Source organism: Sceloporus undulatus, chromosome 3 (genome assembly GCF_019175285.1).
Source record: "Sceloporus undulatus isolate JIND9_A2432 ecotype Alabama chromosome 3, SceUnd_v1.1, whole genome shotgun sequence".
In the NCBI taxonomy this organism is placed as follows: Eukaryota; Metazoa; Chordata; class Lepidosauria; order Squamata; family Phrynosomatidae; genus Sceloporus; species Sceloporus undulatus.
Genome location: NC_056524.1, coordinates 246,725,751 through 246,751,073, shown reverse-complemented (window position 1 = coordinate 246,751,073; position 25,323 = coordinate 246,725,751).

Below are 25,323 nucleotides of genomic sequence, written 5' to 3'. Positions count from 1 at the left end.
TAGTTTGATTGTATGGCAATGAAGACATCAGAGTGCTTATGGGGGCCACCTTCCAATCACTGCTCAGTACGTTTCCCAGATCTTATGGCCTGGACCCTATTTTCTGGTATTTAGAGTAGGAGGAAGGAATCTCAGAGGAAGAGCACTGTGGTGTGTGTATGTATTTTTCATTTGTCAGATGTAAGCTGATATCCTGTTCAATATTTATGAGATTATAAACGAAATTTACAATCTTGTAATTTTTGATATTCATATTCTTGGTCAATAATGATCAAACATGACCCCAGAAATCTTCCTCTTAAGCCAGGCAGCACCCCAATTGTAAGATTTCTGAGGTTCTGAAGATCAGGATGCTGGGAAATCATGACTATGACACTCTGCCAGTTGTAGGATACTTTTGAGAGAAGCAGTCACTACAGGACACCAAGTTGCCTGCCTCAACAGAGTTTATCAAGCAAGGGAAATTGGAAGTATAATCCAATGGCAATCCGAACACAATCATGGGGTTTAATATTATTGCATGATAGACTACCACACGCAATTTCGGGCAATGGGAAGTCAGTCCGAACGCAATCATGTGGTTTCATGTTATTGCGTGATAGACTACCACACGCAATTTCGGGCAATGGCAAGCTATTTTCGGGCAATGGGAAGTCAGTTCAAACGCAATTCGAATTCGTGTAAATTCGCTGAACTAGCGAATTCATGTGAATGCGTTCTGGCCTGACTTTCTTTTCATTCAAAATGAAGAGAAATTCCTCCCATGTGATAAACTCCAATGTACCTGGTGACTGGGAAAGTACTGCAGTTTCACTCCCCAGCTCCCTGATCTGTAGTATCTTGGAAACCCTTCGGTTGGGCCACTGCCTGGTTTAAGAAATAGCCTTGGGGGCAGGGTAGTGTCTGCAGAAGTACTTACAACAATTGATCTCCATCATCATAGCTATATCAATCAATGCAAGATTTCATCCTTGGTGTTTTTATATTTCAGTGGTATACTCTGTATGATTGTGGCTGATGCTTAACATATCATGCTTAAAACATCACCAGTGGCTGCCCTCTGTAATATCATCCCTGTGCATAACCAAACCCAGCCCCTCTGACATCTCATGGGGTTCATTCCTAGATCTTAGGTTTTGACCCTGAAATCTCAGGCCCTGGGATTGTCCTGACTTAGCAACCCTACCTTTCAGTCAAAACGCTAATCAGTCTTTCAATTTATTTAGTTTCACAGGATCATTTCATACATAAGCAGAAACTTTGACCATTTTGTTAGCATAGGAAATATTAAACTATATTATCTATTACAATCTCCCAACTCTCTGTGGCTCACTTGGAACAAATATTTTCTCTCTCTCAAACAAACGGCTTTCTATTTTTTGGAGACAGATCATAATCTTGCCTTTATCAACAACCCTGCCATGACAATGGTTATAAAGAGAACACTAAGGATGGAAGCAAACTTTTGGGGATGAAATGTATGGTTTATAAAAGCCCAGAAAAGTTTTTTGTTTTGTTTTGTTTTTGGTTGGTTGGTTGGTTGGTTTGGTATGTTTTTTAATGCAGAAATGCCAGCTTTACGGTGAGAAGGGGGAAATGGACAAAAGCAGTCCCTAACATAAAACACACTCCTTGGTGAAGTTTTTTGGCATATTATTAAGGGAAAGAACTGCACACAAGATATGCTTTGTTGCCTGCCACAGGGCATGGAGCAATATTCTGAAGGGAAATAATATGTCATGTTGCCAATCTGCAAGCGGTTGGTTTTAATTGGTTTGTTATAAACATTGTGCCAGAGCTCTAGGGTGCAAATACAAAGGAGAGAAAGAACATTTTAATCCAGCACACATGATGGAACCAATGAGGGAAACTGAACATGATAGGAAAATGAAGGCAAACATTAAAGTAAGCAGCTCCATGTGGGAGTCAAAAAGGGATCCATCTTCAGGTTTGTTTTTTTCCCCCTTCAAGGGCATTGCTGCAGATTGCATACCTTGATATCATTTTTCTCAGTTAGCACACTCCAAGAATTTAAAGCATTTCTCATGCATTATTTTCTAATCTTCACAACAGCCTGTAAGGTAGGCTAGCATGATTATTTCTATATTGTAGATAGGGACAGAAGCTTGCAGAAATGTAGATTGCCCACAGCCAGCAAGGGAGAGCCCATTAAGCTCATGTTCAGCTGAACGTTCAGACAAGTGTCTCCCAGTTCACACTCTGGGTACCCAAGATATACAGTGAAAGGCACTGTAGGGGAGGGGGCTTTTTGTTGGCTTCCATGTGAGGAGACCCATGGGGCCAAGTGAAATAACATGAAGGGGGCAAGAGGGAGGCTATTTAAAAGCCCATTGCCCTCTCACACACCTCTTTTGCCAGATCTCAGTGACTCACCCAAGCCCTCAGTGTAGCATGAGCAATCCTGATAGTCTTGAGTCTATGTAGGAATTTTTCCTCTTTTGCCTGGGGTTTTTCACCTACAATATACTGTATCTGTTGGGACTTTGACAATTGGCTCAGGGTGGAGTCATTAAATAGGCAGCCATCTAGCAGGTAGTTGTGGGAGAAGATGTCCAATCAGTGTACACTTAGGCACCCCCTTGGGGTGGAGAGTTGAGCTCTGGAACTACCTTCATGGGACACAGAATATGGGGGGGACTTGTAAAAGAGTCAGCCCTTAGGGTTGATCTGGGGGCTTACCCTCTCTTATAAAGTTGCAGGGCTTGGGCAAGAGCCTTCCAGGTTGGCCTTCCAAAATGGCCATCAAAGATAACAACCAATTGCTTTGGATTACCCTTGGGGTCTGGTGTTTCACCCAAGGGTGGTTGGAGAGTTGTCATAAATGGGCATCTGTGCCTCTGCTAAACCCACACCAGGTTGCTTTCCCCTCCCCTCCTTGTTTGCTCAGCCCCAGGCCTCAGACATTTAAATAGGTTTTTATAGGTCAATAAAGAAAGCCTTTGTTTAACCTCCAAAACTGGATCTGGTCTCATTATTTCATGTTCGGTCAACAATTGCCAACTACATTACATTGGTTTTCTGTAGTCACAATCCTGCATTGAGCAGGCAGAGCCCACACAGTTGCACATCTCTCACATTCTCAGAAAGTATCTTTCTGTAGGCAAAACACACTGCCACAGCTGTTTATTAACCAGGTAGCACCCAGCCACACTATGCAGCTGAAGGAAGAAAATTCAGATCATTGTCATGATCTCCAGTGACATGGTGGAGACTTGAGAAGGTAAAGTCAGGTTTTTTCTCCCAGTTGCAGAACTAAAGCTGGACCCAGGTGTTAAATGGGTAGCTTCCCCCACATCAGCCAGTAAATGGCCAAAGCAACACACTCCAGCTCTTGAATGCTGCCAGTGGGTTTGGGGATGGGAGTTTGGCAAATTATGAATAGTTCCTTGTGCAACTTCAAAAAAGGACATATGAATGAAGCAGGATTCCAGCCATGGTGTGATGTAAAGCAATGTGGCTTTTAGTATAGAATTTTAATTGACTCACAGAGGTGGGCAAAAACAGTAGTGGGCAATGCATGGGCCACATGCACTCCCAAGGGCAGGGAACCGCCTAATTAAAAGATTGTATGTACAGTGCTGTGTAAATTTACAGTGCTTTATAAATAAAGGTTAATAATAATAATAATAATAATAATAATAATAACTCTCCCATTGTTGCAGCCGTTTTGAATTTCAAAGGTCCAGCAGCAAGAAAAGATCATTGCACTCACACATTGAAAAAAGATATACAAGCAGTACAGATCTTGTTTTTAAGGTGAATGTTACTTCTGGAAGTATTTAGAAAATGAAGGATTACACAGGCCACATACAACCACACTCCCATTTTTGCTGTCTGTCTTGACTCTTGGTGGTACAGCAACAGCAACAACAAACCACTGTTATTTAATCCTGGAACAATATTTTTGAGAAGCATTCACCTTGTTTTAAGATGAATGGTACTTCAGGAGGCATTTAGAAAGTGAGAGGTTTTGTGTAGGAATGAAAGAATGTGTGTGGTTCCTAGTGGGTGTACATGTACCAATGTGGCCATTCAGTCCCTGAAAGGTGCCCTCCTAAAAATGCCAAATAGCCTGGCAAGGATTAGACTCAGCCCAGACTAAAAAAGAATCCACCTCCAAACTATAGTAGACCCTCCTTATACTAAACAAGCTCATTAAGACTTATAGCTCAGTTCTGTTTCAAACAGTTTTTCCCCATCCTACCTGGTACTGCCATTGATTGAACCTGTGGCTTTCTGTATGCAAAGCATGCACCCTATCACTGATTTACAACTTCTTCTCTGACTTAACCTTTCTGCATTGAGTTTACCATTCAGCTATTCGTTTTGCTCCACACCTCTGGTATAACAAGAAAGTGACACTTTGCAGATGCAAGCTAAATCACACAAGAGCTAGGATGGCATGTGTAATCACACTACTAGGGGATGGGTTTTTTTCCCCTCCCAGGCAATTCTTGTATTTCTGGTTAGAAAATAATTTTACTCCAGAGCTGGAGAATGTTCTTTTCTTGGATGACAGCTTAAAGAATCCCCCAGTTAGCATGGCTGAAGAATTCTGGGTATTGTGAACTATCAAAGTATAAGTGTGATTTCTGAACCCAACTTGAAAGGCTGTGTAGAAGGGGAAATTTCAGCAGACACTGGTTGTGTGTCAAAGAATACTTGCAGAGGCTGAATCCACTTTGCAGAAATAATCCAGTAAGACACCACTTTAACTGCCATAGTTCAATAGCATGGAATCCTAGGATTTTGTCGTTTGTTGTGGGACCAGAGCTGTCTGACAGAGAAGGCTAAATATTTCACAAAACTACAAATCCCAGAATTCCACAGCATGGAGCCATGGCAGTTAAAGTGTTATCAAACTACATTGATTCTGCAGTGCAACCTAAAATTCCCTTTTCTACACTTCCATTAAAGGCACATTAGCTCTCTGAGTTTTCAGTCTGGCAACTCTACTCTTGACAGATATGCATACTACATGATCAGTATCAGATGATATAGTGACATCTACTCAGGTGATTAAGGTTGCCTAGTGAAATAAGAGACAAGGCTCCTGTCCCTTTAATGGTTGTGTAGAAGAAGAAATTTCAGCAGGTTTTGCTTGTCATGAAGGCAAAACTACTGAAATGTCCTTTTCTACACAACCATTAAAGGGGTAGGAGTCCTGTCATTTATTTCTCTGGGCAACCCTAATGCTGATCCAACCTGCTCAGTCAATTTGCCATTGCTTATATAATAGCCAAACCCTCAAGTTGGCAGGTTGTGAGGAGGTGTTGGCCTCGCTGGTGGCTTTGTTCATTGGCTGCTTGCCTCTTCGCTGAAAAGCCTGAGCAACACAGATGGTTGGCTTCCTATCACTTCCCCTTTCCTGAAATTGAACTAAGAGCTCAAAAATTTTTAATCAAATTTTAAATATTTGCAGTACTCTCACCTGAAAAAAGTAATTAAAACATTAAAACACAAACACAAAAAATTCTGGTGCCATAGCCAGACTAAATTGCAAAGGCTTCAGTGTGTTCAGATTCATTTCTTTGGAACAGCAATATGTACAACTCAGTCAGTTTTCAGAGTTGGGGAAACTATTTTGCCCATGTTGGATGGAGGATTCTGAGAGTTATATTTCAAAAACTATAATTTTTCCAAACTAAGGCCATTTGTATTTTATAGATCAGATCTGGACAAAAAAGATATGCTTAAAATGCAAACAAAAAGTAAAATTCTTTGAGGAACCATTATGTATAATGCTTTAGCCATTCATTCACAGTGGTGACTCCCTGTTTGTGAGGACTGATGCTCCACATAAGGAAGAGTTGGAGATCTTTATTTGCAAAGAAGGTCAGATGATTCCCCACCGACTTCTCCACAGGCTGTATGATATTATGAGCTAGCTGAGGTATTTTGGAAGCTATGCTTCCAACTTTACCAAGTAGGACTTGCCTAAGGAACCTCCAAAGATTGCATGAGAAACCTTTGTGGGCTGGATTAAGTTCAAAGATTGAAGTCTCCCATTTCCTAACAAAAGGACAATCTATCTGGTCATATAAATTCTGTCATTGTGGTAGCTTTTTTGGGAGGAACCATAGCTTAACAGTAGAAAGATGCTTTACATGCAAAAGTTCCCAGGTTCAATCTCTGGCATTTTCAAAGAGAAAAGATCTCTTTCTGAAAAAACTTAGGAATTGCTGCTAGCCAATGGCAAACCCCATCTGAATAAATTTGCCAAGAAAACCCCATGATAAGTTTGCCTTAGGGTCACCATAAGTCGGAAATGACTGAAAGAGATACAATAGTGCAGATAGCTATGAACTGGATGGACAGTGGTTGGACTGGGGTAAAGCAGCATCCTTGTTCATGACGATGCCATGATTGCAGTTGTCCCTTGAACGGGAGATACGTGAGAATATTACTGTGCAATGAGCACTGATATGAACTATGGTTTTGCCCATGGTGCTTAGGTAAATGGAGCTCTATGTTAGGAGCTTATTGCTCAGCATTTTAAATCGGCTCCAGCCTCCTGGTCTGGAGCCAGGACACAGAATTGAGGCGGAGATTATCGCACACTAAATTGCTGCCAAACCTTTGGCTGCCATCAGCCCGGGTCCCAGCTGGGTCCCAGCCATGATCCGCCAGCACTATTTAAAAGCCAGCAGCTTCCCAACTTCTAACAAATGCTGGCAGGGTGTGGCTGAGACCCGGACTGATGGCTGTTGGTGATTCAGCAGTGATTACGTGTGCTATAATCCCCGCCTCCATCTTGCATCCTGGCTGCAACCCAGGAGGCTGGAGCCAGTTTAAAATGCCGAGTGATAAGCTCCTTAAGTCTAAACTGGGTCTCTCATGCACCACAGATAGATACAAAACCACTTTCTGACTCTACATTTTTCCAAAAGATGGTAGTTTTCATCTCCTCATTAGTCCATGACATGTCAGAGTCTTCATATGAATAGGCATTATTCCAAGGCTGAAACCATGATAGTATTCCATTACTTTGACTTCAAGTTGATATTGGGCATATCTCAAAAATGACACTCATCATAAGCCATCAGTGAGCCATAATGGTTTGTTGGTATAAGACTCTGGAGACCAGGGTTTGATTCCCTTCTCAGACATGGATACCCACTGAGTGACCTTGAGAAAATCACATGGTCTCAGCCTAAGGGGGAGGCAATAGCAAACCTCTTCTGAACAAATCTTGGCAAGAAAACCCCATGATAGGGTCACCATAAGTTGGAAATGACTTAAAGGCGCACAATAACAGCAATATGTCATTATCAGCCCATTTAGGCTTCAGAATAAATGTTGGTTCTTACTGGAAATGTTTGGTGTTACTGACAGATTCTAGACCCCACCTAGGAACACCAGTTGTATGAACTGTACCCACCTACTCTATATGGACTATGTAATCTAGTTAATCAGAGATGGCAAAATGGCAGCAGTTGCAACCATGAAAATCACATCAATCATGGAGGTGAAAAGAACCCCAAGGACCACCTATTAAAGGTTCAATCTCTTTTTAAAAATCCATTGAGAACATTTCACCACCTTCAGAGGTAGACTATTCCACTGTCAAACACTCTAACCATCTTCCTAGCATTTCATCTTCTCATATTTTTAAAATCTTCTTCTAATTTAAATATGTTGAATCACTGTTACCAAGAAGGAGTGAGACTTCTGGATGCATATAAGGGATACAAATGGTCTTTCCACTGGAAATAACAGCTGGACACACTGCTGTGTTCCTGGCCCCACTCCAGCCTTTCCAAAGACCAGTGAAAAAGATGGATGGAGATGAAATAATCCCATTACACAGAAGAAAAAGATTACAGAATCTCTGGATCACTAGCAGGCCACCAGTTTCTGTATGGTTTTTAGGAAAGTGGTAAAGACTGTTTTGTTATCATAGACCTTTGAGAAGATTTCAGCTACATACTATATGATTATGTACATTCAGTGCAATTTGCTAGCTCCACCAATTTTACCCCTGCCCACATCCACAATTTGCTTTGGCTGCACCCATTTCTGAAATATTTATGCCAGGATATTCAAAATAAAGTAATGCAAACCTTGACAGCCCATGCCCCAATATTTTTATTTTTATTTTTATTTTAAAAAAACCTGCTTTCTGGCTTTTGATCCAAAAGTCTTCTAGCATCAGATTAGAAGCTTTTCTCCATGTAGCATACGGTATCACCTACAATGCACTTAGAATAATTTTCTTCCTTATCATCAACAAACTTTAAGGAGATAAACCTATGAAAGGGTTTAATCTTAAATCTGTTGTTTTTATAGGATAGGAATACACAACTGAATCCCTTCAGATGTATAGGGACTAAAGTCTCTCACAACATTGGTTATGCTAGCTAGGTCTCAGGTAATTTGTAGGTGGAAAACCTTTGGGCACATCAGTTGTCCACCTTTGTTAAAAAGTAACTGCAAAGTATGGCCAAGACCCTGTTCATTGTCTGCTAAGGGTAAAATTACACAGGTACAGCTTATACTGCAGTCCTGGATTGAAGTCTTGCACAACCATGTAACTGGTGGTACAAGCCATGCACTGCTGATCCAACTACCCATCCACCCCTATGAAGACTCCTAGCCTGATGGTTTGTGTCAGCATCACAGGGGCTGCATAACTCCAAACTGAATACCACCCTTGCACAACCGCCAAAAAAAATGCAACAGATTCCAGATAATATTTGCTAGAATCTGAAGACGAAGGGGAAATTACTCAGGATCAATAGTATGATATATAGGCATGTTCCACCTACTCAGTGTCCATGAGAGTGTCCACCAAAACAAAGGCAGGGGTCACTATTTCCATCAAATACTTTAAAAGTCAGAGATCTGTAACTACAAGAAGAGTATAGGCTTAATCATCCAACAATTCTGAAAAAGAAATATGGGGACAGATACCGCAAGCAATCTCTCCTGGCTGAATTGTTTTCCTCAACAGAAGATGTGGCATGCTGCATAAATAAAGGAGTAATGTGGCATACTGCATAGTTTAAAAATTAAATAAATGTTTATTTTTTTCATTTTGTCATGTCAACACTTCTGCCTAATCCAGAACCTGCTACACACTTAAAAACAACTAACTTCAAGGATTTGCTTTTTTAAATAAAAAAATAAAATAAAATAGTAACTTCTCACAGTTCTTCAGGACTGTGAAAAGAGCAGAAGAAATGTTTCACATGAATGAAATCAGAGCATGGCATCCCACTGCCAAGCACTTCTGCCTGTTCTAGAAAACTAGCATGCAAATCTGACTTGGCCTCAGAAGAACACCCCTCCTGCTATGCATATATAAGGAGAGAGGAATAGTTGAGCTCAGCATGTGCCAGATTCAGAATCCCATTGCCTGGCCTTCTGAGATTGGTTCCAGCCAAAAACTATCAACATTTTCCCCCAGCTAGCCTCAGTTTGAAACTGGGGCTGAAGTCAGCAAGATTCTCTTAAGAAAAGTTGCATTCTGTTGGGAATTTAAATCATTGTAAACTGACGTACTGTCAAATAAAGTTGTACAATGCTTGTTTTCTCAGGAAAGCAGTGAAGACGTAACCATACCATCAGGACCATTACACAAGTAAAGCCAGCAGTGTGGCCATTGTGCAACAGTTTCAATACATAACATGTCCCAATGCACAATGTGTCCCGATGCACAATGGAAGCCCCTGTTGTGCAGAGCATTTCATGTGCTGCCCTACTGTGCATCATTGCAATTCACTAACATGGTTGCATATTGTTTTAGAGATGTAGCTCCATCATCATAAAGTTATCCTTCCTCTGATGCAGGATCTCGATCAATAGTGTTCCAAAGATTTTTTTTTCTAAACGGAAACAACTGCACATACTAATTTTTTTCTGTTGCTATTAAAGATATCAGAGTCCTACCAAGCCATGGTAAGGCTTTCAGTAATTGCATAGTGTTTGAGAGAAATGACATTTCTCTTGACTTATAGATAGGATTGCTTTCTCATCTTTCCTACCGACAGCACATCGTTAACAACTGTATTTAGGCACAGATTTCACAAAGGCTTGAAAAGGTTACTTTTGGGGCTGCTCCCATATTCCTCTGGCCAGTATGATCAGTGCTGTTGAAAGATACAGAAATATAATGCCACTTCTGCTTAATGGATAGTTTATGGTAAAGCATTTGCTCATTAAAAACACTTGAATATTTTAAAACACTACCTTCAATTAAAATGAAGTTTCCCTGGTGATCAGCTCAGTTCTGTATGTGTGTGCCCTCAAGTTACCTGTCAACTTCTGGATACCCTATGAATTTCAAAGAGTTTTTTTAGGCAAGAAATATTCAGATGTGTTTCATTGGTGAGAAATATGGTTAGAGGGAATGTATAGCATTCAACATTAAAAAGCTACCTAATGTAAATATCTATAGCTGGAACTGTGTATCAGCTACTTAATTAAGTGTTCTTAACAAAGCAAACTCTGCTGGCCCATCTCCCCAAACCTGAAGGAAACATCATTCACTCACAATACAATTGCTGGTAGAATATATTGCCATCTCCCTAATACAGCTGATTCCCAGAAAGGCATGTTTAGGGGGAGTTATGATTGTGGCAGACTAAACAATTATGAGAGTTTGAGTGTCTCGCCAAAACACAATTGTGAATACGAAACAATTACATATGGATAAGTCTAGGTAACTTTCATATTCATGATTGCTATTTAGTCACATTGTGACACTATTGTCACGATCATGACTCTACCCCAAACCCCCTTTACTGGATATCAGGTGCTTGAGGAGAAGCACATCCATTCAGCCAACAACTAAAGCACAGAAAAATGATGTTTTCATCAGATTTGAGGGTGTTAGACCAGGAGAGGTTCCTTAGTTAAGTATACTTAACTAAAGGTGTATCCACAATGTAGAAATAAAACAGTTTGATGCCATGACTCTATCCCACCGAATCCTGGGGTTCTGGGATTTGTAGCTTGGTGAGATACTAGAACTGACAGAGTAGGGTGAATACCTCACCAAACTACAGATCCCAGGATTTCACAGGATGAAGCCATGACAGTTAAAGTGATGTCAAACTGCTTTATTTCTGCAGTGTGGCTGGTCTCTAAGTATCAGATACAGGATTCTGGCCACTCTGGTTGGATTAAATGCAGACATAGGGGCTGTATGCATGGGCCAAAAGACTCATATCCCCCACCCCCACCGCATGTCATCCTGTTTGGACAATACAGACCAATAACAATGGGCCAGGATCAGGCAGATCGGAGGCCAATTTGGTGGTCCTGGTCCAATCCCAGCTCAAAGGAGCCTTAGTGCAGGTCAAAAACACCCACAAAAACACCTGCCAAGCAGTTTTTAGGAAATTCTGCAGCAACACCCAGCAGACTGGACAGGCTCATATACCCCTTACGTTGTCCACCATCTCCTCTAATGAGAAGACCCCCATCATGACCTCTGACATGGGAATTCTGGGAATTATAGTTGTTTGGGGCACCAGTGCTCCAACTACCATTCTCAGAATTCTATAGCATTGAGCCATAGTGTCAAATGGATTATTTCTGCAGTGTGGATGCACTGATAGTCAGTAATGGTATCACTAGGGGGGTGGGGGGGTGGAGTGCACCAGGTGACACCCTAAGGGGGTGATCCTACTGCTCCTCAGACACCTACCTTTTGGCAGAAAATAGCTGTGTTGTCCGACTGTGTCTCTTTAAATTGCTTTAAGAGATGGTGGAAGTGGGGTGAAGCTCAGTGGGTGGAGACAGGAGAACTTCTCCCCAGAATTTGTTTTAATTTAAAATTTCCAATTTCAAAATTTGACTTTTTTAAAAAAAATTTAAAAATTGAAAAGATATTTTTAAAAATATTATTTTAAAGTTTTCTTTAAACACATCACATTTAAACCAAATCTTCACTATATATATGCAAATACATTTAGGGTGTACATATGATATTCTAATTTGAAGGCATAATTTTCATTTTGCTAGTTGTTTGTGTATTACATTCAGTGGTTTATGGGACAAGTAACATCAGTGCAAAAAAGCATTACTAAGGATTCTGAATGGTGTGAAATGGGAGGAGGTCAACAGGGGGCGGGTGACGCCATGAGTTACTGCACTGCGTCACATCAATCCTAGTGACACTACTTCTAGGGAGGACTAAAAGAGAATTTAGTTTTTAGCCTCACTTATATTAAACGAATGAAATCAATGTTAGTTATGCTAGCCTTCTCATTATGAATAAGTCTGGATCCAATCCACTGCTTTACAATAATTTCTTGTTTATGTGTATTGGGGAGGGGGGTACTTCTGTGATATTGCTTTATTTTGTTACAATTCACCTAAGATTCAAACCTATTGAAGGTTTTCTTCCTTTTTTGCACAACATTATTGTTTGAAAAATATTTGAGCAGTTATTTGACTAAATCTTTTTTTGCCTCATCAAAGGATGAATCCCTAACCATATCTGTTTATATAATGCTTTAGACTGTTAAAAACTCTTTACAAACATTATAGTGAAATATGAGGTATTGTTATCCTTATGGTGGGAATAGAGCTGAATATTTTACCTGGAAGTGTTGTGAAAAATAGAGTAGCTCAAAAACGTTTGTAGCTAGCTAATGGCAGGTTTATGGCCACTTTCCCCATTTATCACTCCTGTCTAATGTAATTATTATTAACTGCATTTTTCCCTTATAAAACTAGCTTCACTAAATTATACGCAAAGGAGGCAGACAATGCTTTGTAGTATATATCAGAGCACTGACAATGATGTAGCAAATCATTTGTGTCCTATTCAGATGGAATCTCTTAAATTAGAGCCAGTTTCTTCAAAACAACAAGCATATATTGTCCTTTAAAATATCCACGACAGTTGGCATAATCCTGTGGGGAGGAAATGCTGCCTTTGAAGCCAGAGGTTGGGATTCAAGTCCCCTCATTGGTGTAAATTCTTAGAGCCACTGTGACATAATGGTTAGAATGCTAACCTGGGACTAGGGACATCAAGATTCTAGTCCCTACTGAGCCATGAAATTCATTGAGTGACCTTTATTTATTTGTTTGTTTATTTATATCACGCCTTCCTCCCAAAATGGAATTCAAATGGGATTAAGCCAGCCATTCCACCTGACAGACTTCATCACGTTTTGTGCACAGATTGGAAGTACAATTAAAATAATGCAGTTAGTTGTAACAGACTACATTTTTCTAATGAGGAGGTAATGGAGGGAGAAAGAAATTATATTGGGTGCTAAAAGGAAGTACCTACTTTGGTATAGCAACCAATAGCTAGCATATTTCCACATGCCAGTTGCTGAGTATACAGCTACAGGAAAATAGATGGGATTGATTCCTCTCCCTGCCCTTCATCAACTGGAAATGGCTGTGTTTGTGGGCTGAATTGCTTAAAAAATGGTTTTGGGGAGGGTATGTAGCTATGGAGACACAGCTACATCCAGCCATATGTTTCCTGATACAGGATCTCAGCCAATGTGTTTTAATTTCTCTTAGATTTTTTTAAAAAGAGTATTTTAGAGCATGTTGACATGAATTACCATTCCTTCTATTTCTGAAACTATCCACAGTGTTCAATAGAGAAGCATACCTGTTGCTAAGGATCAGGAGGTGCAGCTAGAGAGAGAAAGGAGAAGAGAAGAGGGAAGAGAAGAAGAGGCAGCAGATCTCTGACAAAATATAATTGCATATTGTTAGATACCATGCTTAAGATAACCTTCCCAAACTGATTACTGTCTAGATGTTTTAAACTACAGCCTTCACCATCCTCAGACTGCAGTCATATTGTGGGATCTATATGCATCCAGGAAGCATCAAATTATGGAAGGGACCTCAAAAAGCACATTTGAAGGAGCCAGCAACAAAATGCACCCCTGCTGGGCAAGTGGGTGAACCAAAGCACTGTTTGCCATTTCCTCTACCCATCCTATCATTAATGTTAACAAGTAGCATAATGAGAACTTGTTTTTTTTTTATTCCCAAAATTAGAATCAGTTGGAAGAGATGACAAGATTCATACAATCCAACCCCCAGCCATGCAGGAAGACACAGTCAAAGCCCCCTGACAGATGGCCATCCAACCTTTTTTAAAAAACCTCCAAAGAAAAAGATTCCACCACAGTCAGGCAGTGTATTCCACTGTCAGACAGCTCATACCATCAGAAAGTTATCCTTCTTGAATTGTGGTGCCCAGAACTGGACACATTATTCCAGGTGAGGTCTGATTAAAGCAGAATAGTGTGGTACCATTACTTCCCTCAGTCTAGACACTGTACTCCTGTTCATGAAACCTAGAATCCTATTGGCTTTTTAGATGCTGCATCACACTGTTGTCTCATGTTCAGCATGTGCTCTACTTAGGGGCGAAACAGATGGGCCCGAGTTGCTCCGGCCCCAATTGCTCCAGGACTGTGATGACCAAATGGCCCATTCATGAACTGAGCCATTGCTTCAGTCCCAAACTGGTTTCCGGCAGGAGAAGCTTTTTGCTGCACCTTTTTCGGGTGATTTCAAACCTCCTTAGTCAGTCTCAGAACACCTTCCAGCCACTTCAGGGGGTGCGTTGTCTAAACACCATGCCCTCAAAGTGGCTGGAAGACATGTTATTTGGCCCATCTGTTTCAGGCCTAAGACGTCTAGATCCTTTTTGCAACTACTATTGTAAAGCCAGATATCACATCTGTGCATTTCATTTTTTCTGTAAGGTATGTAGTACCTTACATTTTTCATTTCGTTACTATTGGCCCAGCTCTGTAATCTGTTCAGGTCATTTTGAATTCTGATCCTGTCACCTGGGGTATTGGCTACCCCTCCTAATTCGGTGTCATCTGCAAATTTGATAAGCATGCCCTCTATTCCATTAAAGATATTGAATAGCACTGGGCACAGGGCAGAACTCTGTGGCACCCCGCTAGTCTTTTCTCTCCAGGATAACACATCACAAGTTTGTACAAAAAGCTTTGATATTTAAGTTGACTACCCATTAGCATTATGTGGTTAGCCTTTTCTACTAATGTTCCAACTCTGGTTTTGTGAAGATAAAATGGGGAGGGAGGGCAGGAGAGACACACTTTGCCTTGAGCCTGTTGGGGGAAAGTGGAATAATGCAACTAATTAATAAAATGAAAAGTGCAGTTATAGCTGATGGCTTCCAAATCAGTGGTGTGGCAATTTGATCTGTTTTGTAGATACACCTATTTGGGGGTATAGAATTGAGCACTTTTCACAGCTCCTTCAAAATTCTGACTAAAACAAAGAGAAATTCACTGCTCCAGTGACACAAAAGCTACTAGCCATCACTAGCTTTGGCTATACCATCAGATAGAGTGAGGTGGCTGCCTCAGGAGAGATGGAAAGAATGTTCACTGTGATTAATTCTCTGGCCAAAAACCTTGGTTTTCCAACACTCAGGAAATTCAGTCAGGAAAAATAAGAGACTGATAAGAATTTTGTTCAATATTCACATATGCAAAAATCTTTCAGGAAATTATTCTATAGAGAAAAAATATATGGAAGGTTTTTAAAAGCAATCTTTTTCATGCAGCCCCCACCCCATGGTTTCCAGATACCCAATAACTGTGGCTATCTGGAAATAGTGTTTGAGAGAGAAGTAACCACAAAAATGGGGCAGGCATAGTTTTATGCAAAATTAAACTCCACTTTCTAGCAAACCACATTTTTACACAAAATTAATGGGTTCCTTGAAATATTTCCCATGTGTGTATATGTGTAGAAACAAATTTTCTCCACCAACAAAAACCTGTTTCAAGAAATCCACATTTTTGTACAAAAATCATATCCCAAACAGATTTTTGGATCAATACTCAAGTTCTTACAGCAACAGTGTGACTGCTTGTAATTGTATAGATTCTTACATTAATGACAAACAAGTGCTTCAGCTCTCCATTTGACAACAGGTCTGGAGAAATATTTCCTAATCAAGACAGTTCAGCCTTAGAGCCACTTTTAATATTAATGTTTAATCTTGATTGAAGAGGTGATACCAATGAGATATGGATTCAATATAGCAATGCCGCCCTGCCGTTAGCAAGATACAGCTGAGGGGACTTCAGGTCACAGTAATGAGCACAGATTTGAAAGCTTTGTTCTAAAACTCTATGAAGCTGGGATGGTTGCAATGATTAAAAGATATGACCCTCTGGTAGATGGGTTTCCTCCACACAGCACTCAGAAACTAAACTGATGACCCAGAAAATTACCTCAAATTAAGACATATCTGCTTGAAACAGCAAGTAGGAAGGTTCCTTTTATGGCTAACTCCAGGGGTAGAGGCAGAAACTGGATGTTAACAGAAAATATGGGGTTGTGGTTGAAAACAGAACATATATCAGGTCAGTTTATGTGTCCATCTAGCCAAACTTGAAAACATAACTTTTTGGGACTTCAGCTCCCAGAATTCTGGGTGTGACTTTTTCAAAGCTCTGATTTTCTCTAAGTGGCCAGGGGGTTCTGAGACTTAAGATAGGAACCCTTTCCATTATTCATTGTATGATCCCATTGGGATTGGACTTGGGTTTGTATGCAAAGTAAGTGCCTTGTCATGTCTTCTTCAGCTTTGTCATTTTTCCTTGAACTTTGACTCCTTCTTGGATTCTAAACTGGGTTCTAAAGACTTCCAACAGTAGTGTCCTGTGTCAACCATAAGACCATCTTGTGGAAAACGGAAGCAAGTATAGGCTCTGTGTATCAAGACCAAAACCTGAGACCCACAGACTGCCCTGGTGATGTTAAAAAAGGAAGCTCTGATGATGTCATTAAACATGATACATTAAACATCAACCACAACTGTATGAAGTACGACATTTAAATTTTAAAAAACACCAAGCCAAAAAAAATGAGGAAACCACATATGCACACACATTACATGACTGAATACACCTTCTTGTTCTGAGATTCCTCCCCTTTGCCCTGAGGACTGGAAGAGAGGGGCTTGACCCTGATACAGAGGGCCTCTGAGATCTGGCAGCTCTACTTGGCACTCATCTGCTGACTTTGCCATATGGCTGGATATTCTGCTAGGTTATTAGCCTATCCAGGGACCTATCCACTATTAGACCCTATAAAGTTCCAACATCAGAACATGCTCTTCAGTTTGAGCAACCAAGGTTTATGCTTGCCAAGGCTGTATTTTGGAATGTTAACTCTTGCTATTTTGCTGTAGGGGCAGACTGTCAGTAGGAGAGATTGTGGTATCTGGATCTCATGGAAAAAATGACACACCGTTTTGCATGTGTGTATAACTCAAGAAATGAATGCCATGATGACTTATTTATTACAATTTGTTTCCATTTATCCCTTTTATTAATAGAAACAAGAGGTCATTTAGGTCCACCTAGTTCTCATGTCAGTCTTTGGAATGACATTGAAGCCATTGAAGGCTAGAGAAATAAATGTATGTACAGTGGTACCCCGGGATACGAATGCGCCGCCTTACGAAATTTCCGGGTTACGAAAAAAATCAATTGAAAAAAACTGTTCCGGGTTACGAAGGTTATTTCGGGTTACGAAAGAAATTTTGCTGCTTTTCGGCGCTTTTTCGCACCAAATCGCGGCTTTTCCCCATTAGCGCCTATGGGTTTTCGGCTTGCGAAAGCTTTCCGGGTTACGAAAGCGGCGGCGGAACGAATTAAATTCGTAACCCGGGGTACCACTGTATATGTATTTATTACATGTTTTGTTAAGAAATGCTGACAGTCTGTAAATTTTATCTTGTCATGTTGAATGTTGTTAAGTTACCATATATACTCATGTATAAGTCGACCTCATGTATAAGTCGAGGGCAGTTTTTGGATCCAAAATCATGGATTTTGATATGACCCGTGGATAAGCCGAGGGGCAAACATTGAAGGATGTTACAAAAGATCTAAAGGGGGTGGGGGGGGAAGCACCACTTCTGTCCCTATATCTCACTCTCTGGACCTCTCCCAAGCATCAGTCTCAGCATGGAAAAGGGGAAGCAAACTTCAGTGTGCACGTGCGTGCGTGCGTGCGCGCACACACACACACACTTCCCCTTACCAAAATTATCTCCAAGGCACATGGCTTGTGAAAAGGAGGACAGACCCCACTGTCTCTCTGCTTTTCACCCCCAAGACTCTCAAGGCTCATAGCTAGCAGAAATGGAGGACAGGCCTTTCTCTCTCTCTGCTATTCACCCCTAGGACTCCTAAGCTCATAACTAGCAGAAATGGAGGACAAACCTTTCTCTCTCTCTACCTTTCACCCCCAGGACTCCAAAGCTCATAGCCAGCAGAAATGGAGGACACACCTTTCTCTCTCTCTACCTTTCACCCCCAGGGCTTCCAGACAAAACGGGGTAACAGCAACTTGTTAGGTCTGGCTGTGCAGGAAAACAGAGAGGGAAACAGACACACACACACACACACACACACACACACACACACAGAGGGGGAGAGAGGAGGAGAGGAGAGCCGGCGCTGGGGCTTCAAACAGGGAGCCGTTACAAGGCTACAGAGGAAGGTGGGCACTTCTTTCACAAAATTTATTAGCATTAACTCATTGACCCTTCCATAAGTCTACCCAGGATTTTGGAGTTCATTTTGGGGCATAAATTTTTTTGACTTATAGTTGAGTATATACGGTATATTTCTTTCTATTGAAAAGAGAGGAAAAATGTATTAGGTACCCACTGATTCTTATCTGAACTCAAGTGTCGTAGTTTAAGGCATTACAAAAATGTGGAAAGCACTAGAAGTTTAGCAACCATGGAACAAGCTGAGGTTTCAGCAGAAGCTGGAGCTTCCCTGGCATTTGTACCCCCAGTTTAAATTTAGACATGAGATAAATTTTATGAAAGCCTTAGTGTAATGCCTTTAAGGCTTCATAAACTTCACATCATCAAAATAAAGTCTTTGTTCTCCACATCTATGGTTTTGTTTGCTTGCAGTTGAAAAGAGAATTGTTTCACCCATCTCCCAAATAAAAGGAGTGAGCTCTTCATTCATAAAGTGCCCCTAAGGGCTGAAAAAAATTTCAAGCCAGCTTTGTGACAAGTCAACAAAAATGTTTTCACCTCCTGTGGAAACTGAACAATAACTGACAAAGCAATAAAGCGCATACACACACACACACACACACACACACACACACAGCATTTTAAACTTTGGATTCTACATGAAATAGAGACTATTAGTAGCAGTGTACTATGGGGCTACTGCTCATATTTTCATCATACGGAGGGCCTTCAAGGTGGCAGTGATATAAAGGCTGCTGTTTTGAGTTACTCTGAAGCTTTTCTATGTTATAACGCAAACAAAATGGCTTGCATCCTCCATTAAAGCTATAATAAGACAGCCTCATCAAGGCTTCCTGATTAATGGAGCAATTTAATATATGTGTCAACAAAAAAATCCATTTGCTGCATTCCCACATTATAGTGTTAAGGTGAACACCTCACCACAAATCTAGTCCGGGAACAAGTGTCAGGATTTTAATCACAAAATTATTCCCCATTTTAAGGTTTACAAGCAACAGAACCTTGAGTAACACTGAGACAGATTTAGAGATGTTTGTGACTGGCACTCACTACGCCTTAGCAATGATGCAGTAAAAAGAAAATGAATGACAGATGGGGTTGCGTCCACATGGATATAATGATTAAGATGCCAGTACTAACTAGTCTAATAAGGTGCTTAGCCTTTTTGCTTATTCCTCTTTATCGTCTCTGGGGTTGTTCATTATAGACAAGATATTTAGCAAAAAGGTCAGCATTCTTATATAGTGTCAGCTTATTGGCTGCTAATCTTGAGCCAGTAATGACACTTTTTTCTACTTGTGTCTTTAAGATGTCAGTGCGAAAGAGAAAAGGAGGAAATGAATAGACACGAATTTCTGCAGTGCCAAATGTTCATGAACTGGCTGAACTCCTCATGTCAGTCATTTATTTCTATGTGTCAAACTCCTATTTTACATTTCTGTCATGATGAAGATATTTATCTTCCATGATTTGGCATTGCCTAATGGCATATGAACATATGAACATGCTACAGGCTAGAAGCAATGAAGGTATGGGCAGAGAGAGAGAGAGAGAGAGAGAGAGAAATCAACACTTGGCTGTTACCACTGAGTGACAACTGAGGAGAAGCAGTCAGGATGAATCTGATTTCAGAATGCACTTCCTGGACTATTCACAGGAACATTCTTGACTCCTGATGTCAACAGATAACTGCAGACATGTGTGGGGACACATTTGAAAATTGTGCATAGAAAAATTGGCACATTTCAAACGCACCAAAACAGTGGTTAAACATGGTTAAGTCAATTAAAGAGATGAGGAGTTCAGTGGAGGCAAACAATATGCTCACTATTCCTACCCACTACCAATTCACCCATTTCCCACATTTTCCTGTGAGAAGGAGCAAACGGAACCAAATTACCTTTCCCCCTCCCACCTTTTCCTGAGGAAGAATGAACCTTGCTAGCCAAGAAGCCCAAATGAGAGGCTTAACAGAGAGAAAGAAAGCTTTATTCTAAAGTAAGACCCTGTGGTGAATTTATCTTAGGGTCCATAAGTCAGAAATGGCTTGAAGAACAGGAGGAGGAGGAGGAGGAGGAGGGGAGGGGGATTAAATCAAATTTTCAGGTATCATACAGCTTTGGAGCAACTCTCTCCAGCCAGTTGCTTAAGAAGTTACAATAATACAAAACCAAGGGGCTTGATAGATCACCTCGAAAGGGCGGGCTGGAGGCACCCGTTTTTGCTCCTGAGGGATGCTGCAGCAGCCAAACCATGCGGCTTCTCTCCACACCAAAAAGAACCTGCTAAAAGAGGGTTCTTTTTTGTGTGCGTGGTGAATGGCATGAGTGCGCCATTGGCTCATTGTCACATGTTGATGATGCAAGCATGGCACTGTGATGTGCGCATTCTGTGCCGTGCTTGCATCATGATGGCAGTGCCATTACATACTAGGGTTCAGGAGTATGTGGTCGCTCCGCTCTCCCGAACCCTAGTTTTGGCCCCAGGGCACCACAAGGCCCAAGTTACTTTTAAAACACCTTGGAACCAACAACCAAGTACAAACATAAAATCCCTGATGTCCCCAATTAAAACAGTCCATTTGTCATTTACACAAAAGTTCTGTTCTCAGGTTTTTCCATGGTTAGAGAAGCCAGGAATCTGATAATTTTTGGACCCACCTCTACTGCCAGCACCCATGAGCGACAATAAAACATGAAACAGCAGGAGTAAAATGAGAGGACAAATGCAACAAAACTTTGTTCCTTTTTCATACCTCTGAATTCCAGACATTTTTACATTCTTAACCCACACGAAACTTGATTAGCAAAGGCATCTTTCCCTGATCTTACATAACCCTCTCCCACCATAAATGGCAAATTAACTCCCTCTTAAATTAATATAACTTGGTTCATAGTTATTGGATAACATTAGCACCATGAGTAGTGGTAGACATGGCAGCCTGACGTTATATGGTACAATGCCACTAATCCATAGTAAATTGAAAGGGGCCCTCTTCAAATCCCACATTACACATCAGTATCTTGCACCATAATTTACCCTGACTTTTGTCATTATCTGATGTCTTCATTGTGCTAAGCCTCCATGTCCCCCACATCTATATGGATCTCTAAAGGGTTTAGGTTATCAGAACAACATATTTATTAATCAAATTACTTTTTAGAGTATGATAATAGGGTCCATTATAATATGGCAATTAACTTCCCTCTCAGAGGTTGTCCGCACAGGCTAAAGGGCCCAGGTTCCTCCTGGCCTCACATCATCCTCTTTCAATGACACAGGCCAACACTGTGGGGCACAGGATCAGACCTGGTCCTGCCAAAATGGACACAGATTCAGTAGATCTGGCTCAATCCCAGGGCAAAAGGGCCTTAATGCAGGTCAATTTGACCTGCCATTTGCCACAGAGTTTCTTGGAGACTCTGGCTGTCCTAATGGTCCTTCACATCCCTTACCTACATTGTTGGTGCTGCATGGGAATAGACTCCCTGTCGCTGCATCTGATGCAGAAACGCTGTACCTAGCCATGTGATTGCAGCCAGGAACCCCATTTCCACATCAGTTGCAATGACTCGGAAGGTCTACTTGTGAGCAGCACCAACAACAGTCATTTGAGCCTGCAGTAGTACCAGATCCATGGTGCAAGGACAGGTGTGCATATAAACACCCTACGCCAGCCCGGGGACCAATTCAGGTTGAGCCTTAATCCAGGAAAACACAGGTTTTGCTGCTTTTCTGTCTCATCTGCTCAACCCTAATTCATCTTAAATGCATTTGCAATCAATTTTAGTGTCCAACTCTCCCCGACCCCTGGTTCATTCCAATTCAACTATACTCACAATTTTATAAACCTCTACAATGTTTCCACTTCATTTTTTCTTCAGCTAAAAAGTCCCAAGTATTAAAGCCTTTCCTCAAAAAAGCTTTCCTCATAAATTCCCCTTGTTTGCTTAACTACCATGTTTTGCATGCTCTCTTTTTCTATTACGTGCTTTTTCAGATAAAGCAACTGGTACTGAAGGTAAGATTCTAAGCATTTTAAACTGTTTAATCCAAAATGCATAGGTTAGAATCTTATTGGTGTCTTAGGTGTGTGTGTTCCCTCGCTTGAAGCGGTTCCACATTTTCACCTGACGTGCAAAGTCCACATTGAGTTCTAGACCTAGATTACCACACTACACTCTTATAGCATTGTTCTGGCTGCCTCCTGTTGCACACTGGGAATTTCAGTTTAAGGAGGGACATTCAGAATTCTCAGCCAGAGAACTCTTGAGCCTCACTGAACTACAGATCTCAGAACGCAACAGGAGGCAGCCAAAGCAATAAAAGTGGAAGAGCAACACTATAAGAATGTAGTGTGGTAATGTGGAAAGAGACAGTGTGTATGCAGTATCATTGTATTTGCAGGTGTCCAGGCATAATAGATTTGCATGCCAATGAAAAGCACATGCAATGTGTATGCAGAAAAGATGTACATTTGATTGTGCATTCAAGAGTGCATTCACTTTTGTGATGTTGCTATTCAACATAAGAGTTGCATAGCGCAATCAGTGCATAATAGCAATAGCAATAGCAAGTACATTTCTATACCGCTTACCAACGTACTAAGCGGTTTACAAAGTGTAAGCTAATTGCCCCATTGAGCTGGGTACTCATTTTAGTGGCCTACAAAAGAATGCCAGGCTGAGTCGATCCAAAGCCCCTGACTGGTATTAAACTCACAACCTTGTGTTTTGTAAGTGAGTGGCTGCAGTACAGGCATTTAATCACTGCGCCACCAGGGCTTTTCATAACTCCATATGTGGAGATTAAGAACATATAGGGTGAGATCCAATATAGGATCTCACCCTACATGTTCTTAAGTGTCCATGACTAAAATAGAACTCAACATAATCTAGATGGAAAGCATGCTGTACTTGAATTTTACTAACTTCACAAACTTAATGTAAACTTAAATATAAAGGATGTTTAGGAGAAGGGCTTTGCAGAAATCATCAATAACATTTATCTTGCTTTTACTTTGGCACCACACTGAAGTGGCTAGTTCTTCATATGGTTACCTAGTTTGCTTTATTTGAACAGCTTCAGTGGTATGAAAATAAATTAAAGCCATTTGTTTCCTATGTTCTGTACCTTGACAAGTCTCTCTATTCATTTCAGGCTCTTCCTAATAGATTTTGAGTGAGACTGGGCTTTCACAATTAAGATACATCTCAAAAAAGTAAAATTTCAAACTAAAAAGGTAGGACTATTGCCATAAAGTTTAGACCAAGATAATTTGCCCTTCACCATCAATTTTCTTTACTTACATAGCTCTTGCCACATCTGACATCTGAAACTATTTCTATTTCCCACATCACCACACCACAGCATTTCAGAAAGCATTCAATACAATGAAGATTATCGCACTGCATTCTGAGAACGTTCCATATCATCACGTGATGAAAACGTTCCTGGAACGGATATTACTGCATTAGAAATCAAAACGGGATCAGAACGGGATCAGAACGGCAGTTTACCGCACTGCAATTCCTTTTTCTTGAAACCATTCTCAGAACGGTTTGCTGTATTAAGTTTTGTAGGCTGTCTTCTGATGACGTCGCCACTCAGTGGTTGGACGGCTCGGGAGAGGCGCTGCCCCCAGGAAAGAGGGAAAAGGGAGGCTTGGGCCATGGAGCTCGCCTCTCCTGAGTCCCTCGGCTTACTGAAATCCCTCACCTCCCTTCCCCATAGGAATCAATCCAAAAACGGAGTTTTAAAAGAGCAGTGAGCCCTATGGGTCTTCATCTGGGGGGAGCAGAGGATGCTTGGCTATGGGATTGTCCTGCCATCTCTCTCTCTCCCCTCTTTCCCCATAGGAAAGAATCCAAAAACGGAGTTTAAAATCTCTCTCAGATGCAGACCCAAAGGGCTCTCCTCTGCTCCTTTTAAACTCAGTTTTTGGATTGATTTCTATGGGGAAGGGAGGTGGGGGATTTCAGTAAGCCTAGGGACTCTGGCCGGGAGAGTGCTTCTCAGCCTCACTGAGAAGTCTTCCCTCCGAAGATTCTCTTGGGAGGGAAAGAAAGCAAGCCCCTATAAAACGCTGGGGCTTCATATGCTGGCATATGTTTGAAGAAAATAGGATAAAACCTATGTAACTTGATGGGCCAAGGGCAGAGTCCCCTCCTTGGCAGCCTGGGCATTAAGGGAGCTCCACGGAGGTCCCTTCAAGCGGAGGGAAAGGGAGGGGACTGGGCCAAGGGCAGAGCCCCAGCAGCCATAGCAGCTCTTTAAACCGGTTAGAAAAGAAGAGTCCTCTGCTGTCATCCCATTTCCCCTTTTTGGCAGCTTGACACCCTTTTGCTTCTGTGTGTGTGCATGTAATGTGTGCCTTCAGGTTGTGAGCTTCCCTCCCCGCTTTAACTCTTGTCTGGCTCTTTGCTATGGAATTCTGGGAGTTGTTTGCTTGCTTTTCTGTGGTGCTCCAAACAGAGGAGCTTTTGTGGGTTCCCTCTTTGAGGGAAGGAGGAGAAGGTCCTGGGCATCCCTGCCATCCCTGCCTCCTGCAGGCTGCAAGCACAGGAGCCCCGCTGGACATGACACCAGAGGCCCCCCGCAGAAGCAGCCAGACCCTCTCCCTCTTGCTCTCTGCCCTGGTCCCCTCTTCCTTGAGGGAAGGAGGAGCTCCATGGAGGTCCCTTCAAGCCGAAGGAAAGCAAGTTGCCAGGGAGGGGACTGGGCCAAGGGCAGAGCCCCGGCAGCCATAGCAGCTCTTTAAACCGGTTAGAAAAGAAGAGTCCTCTGCT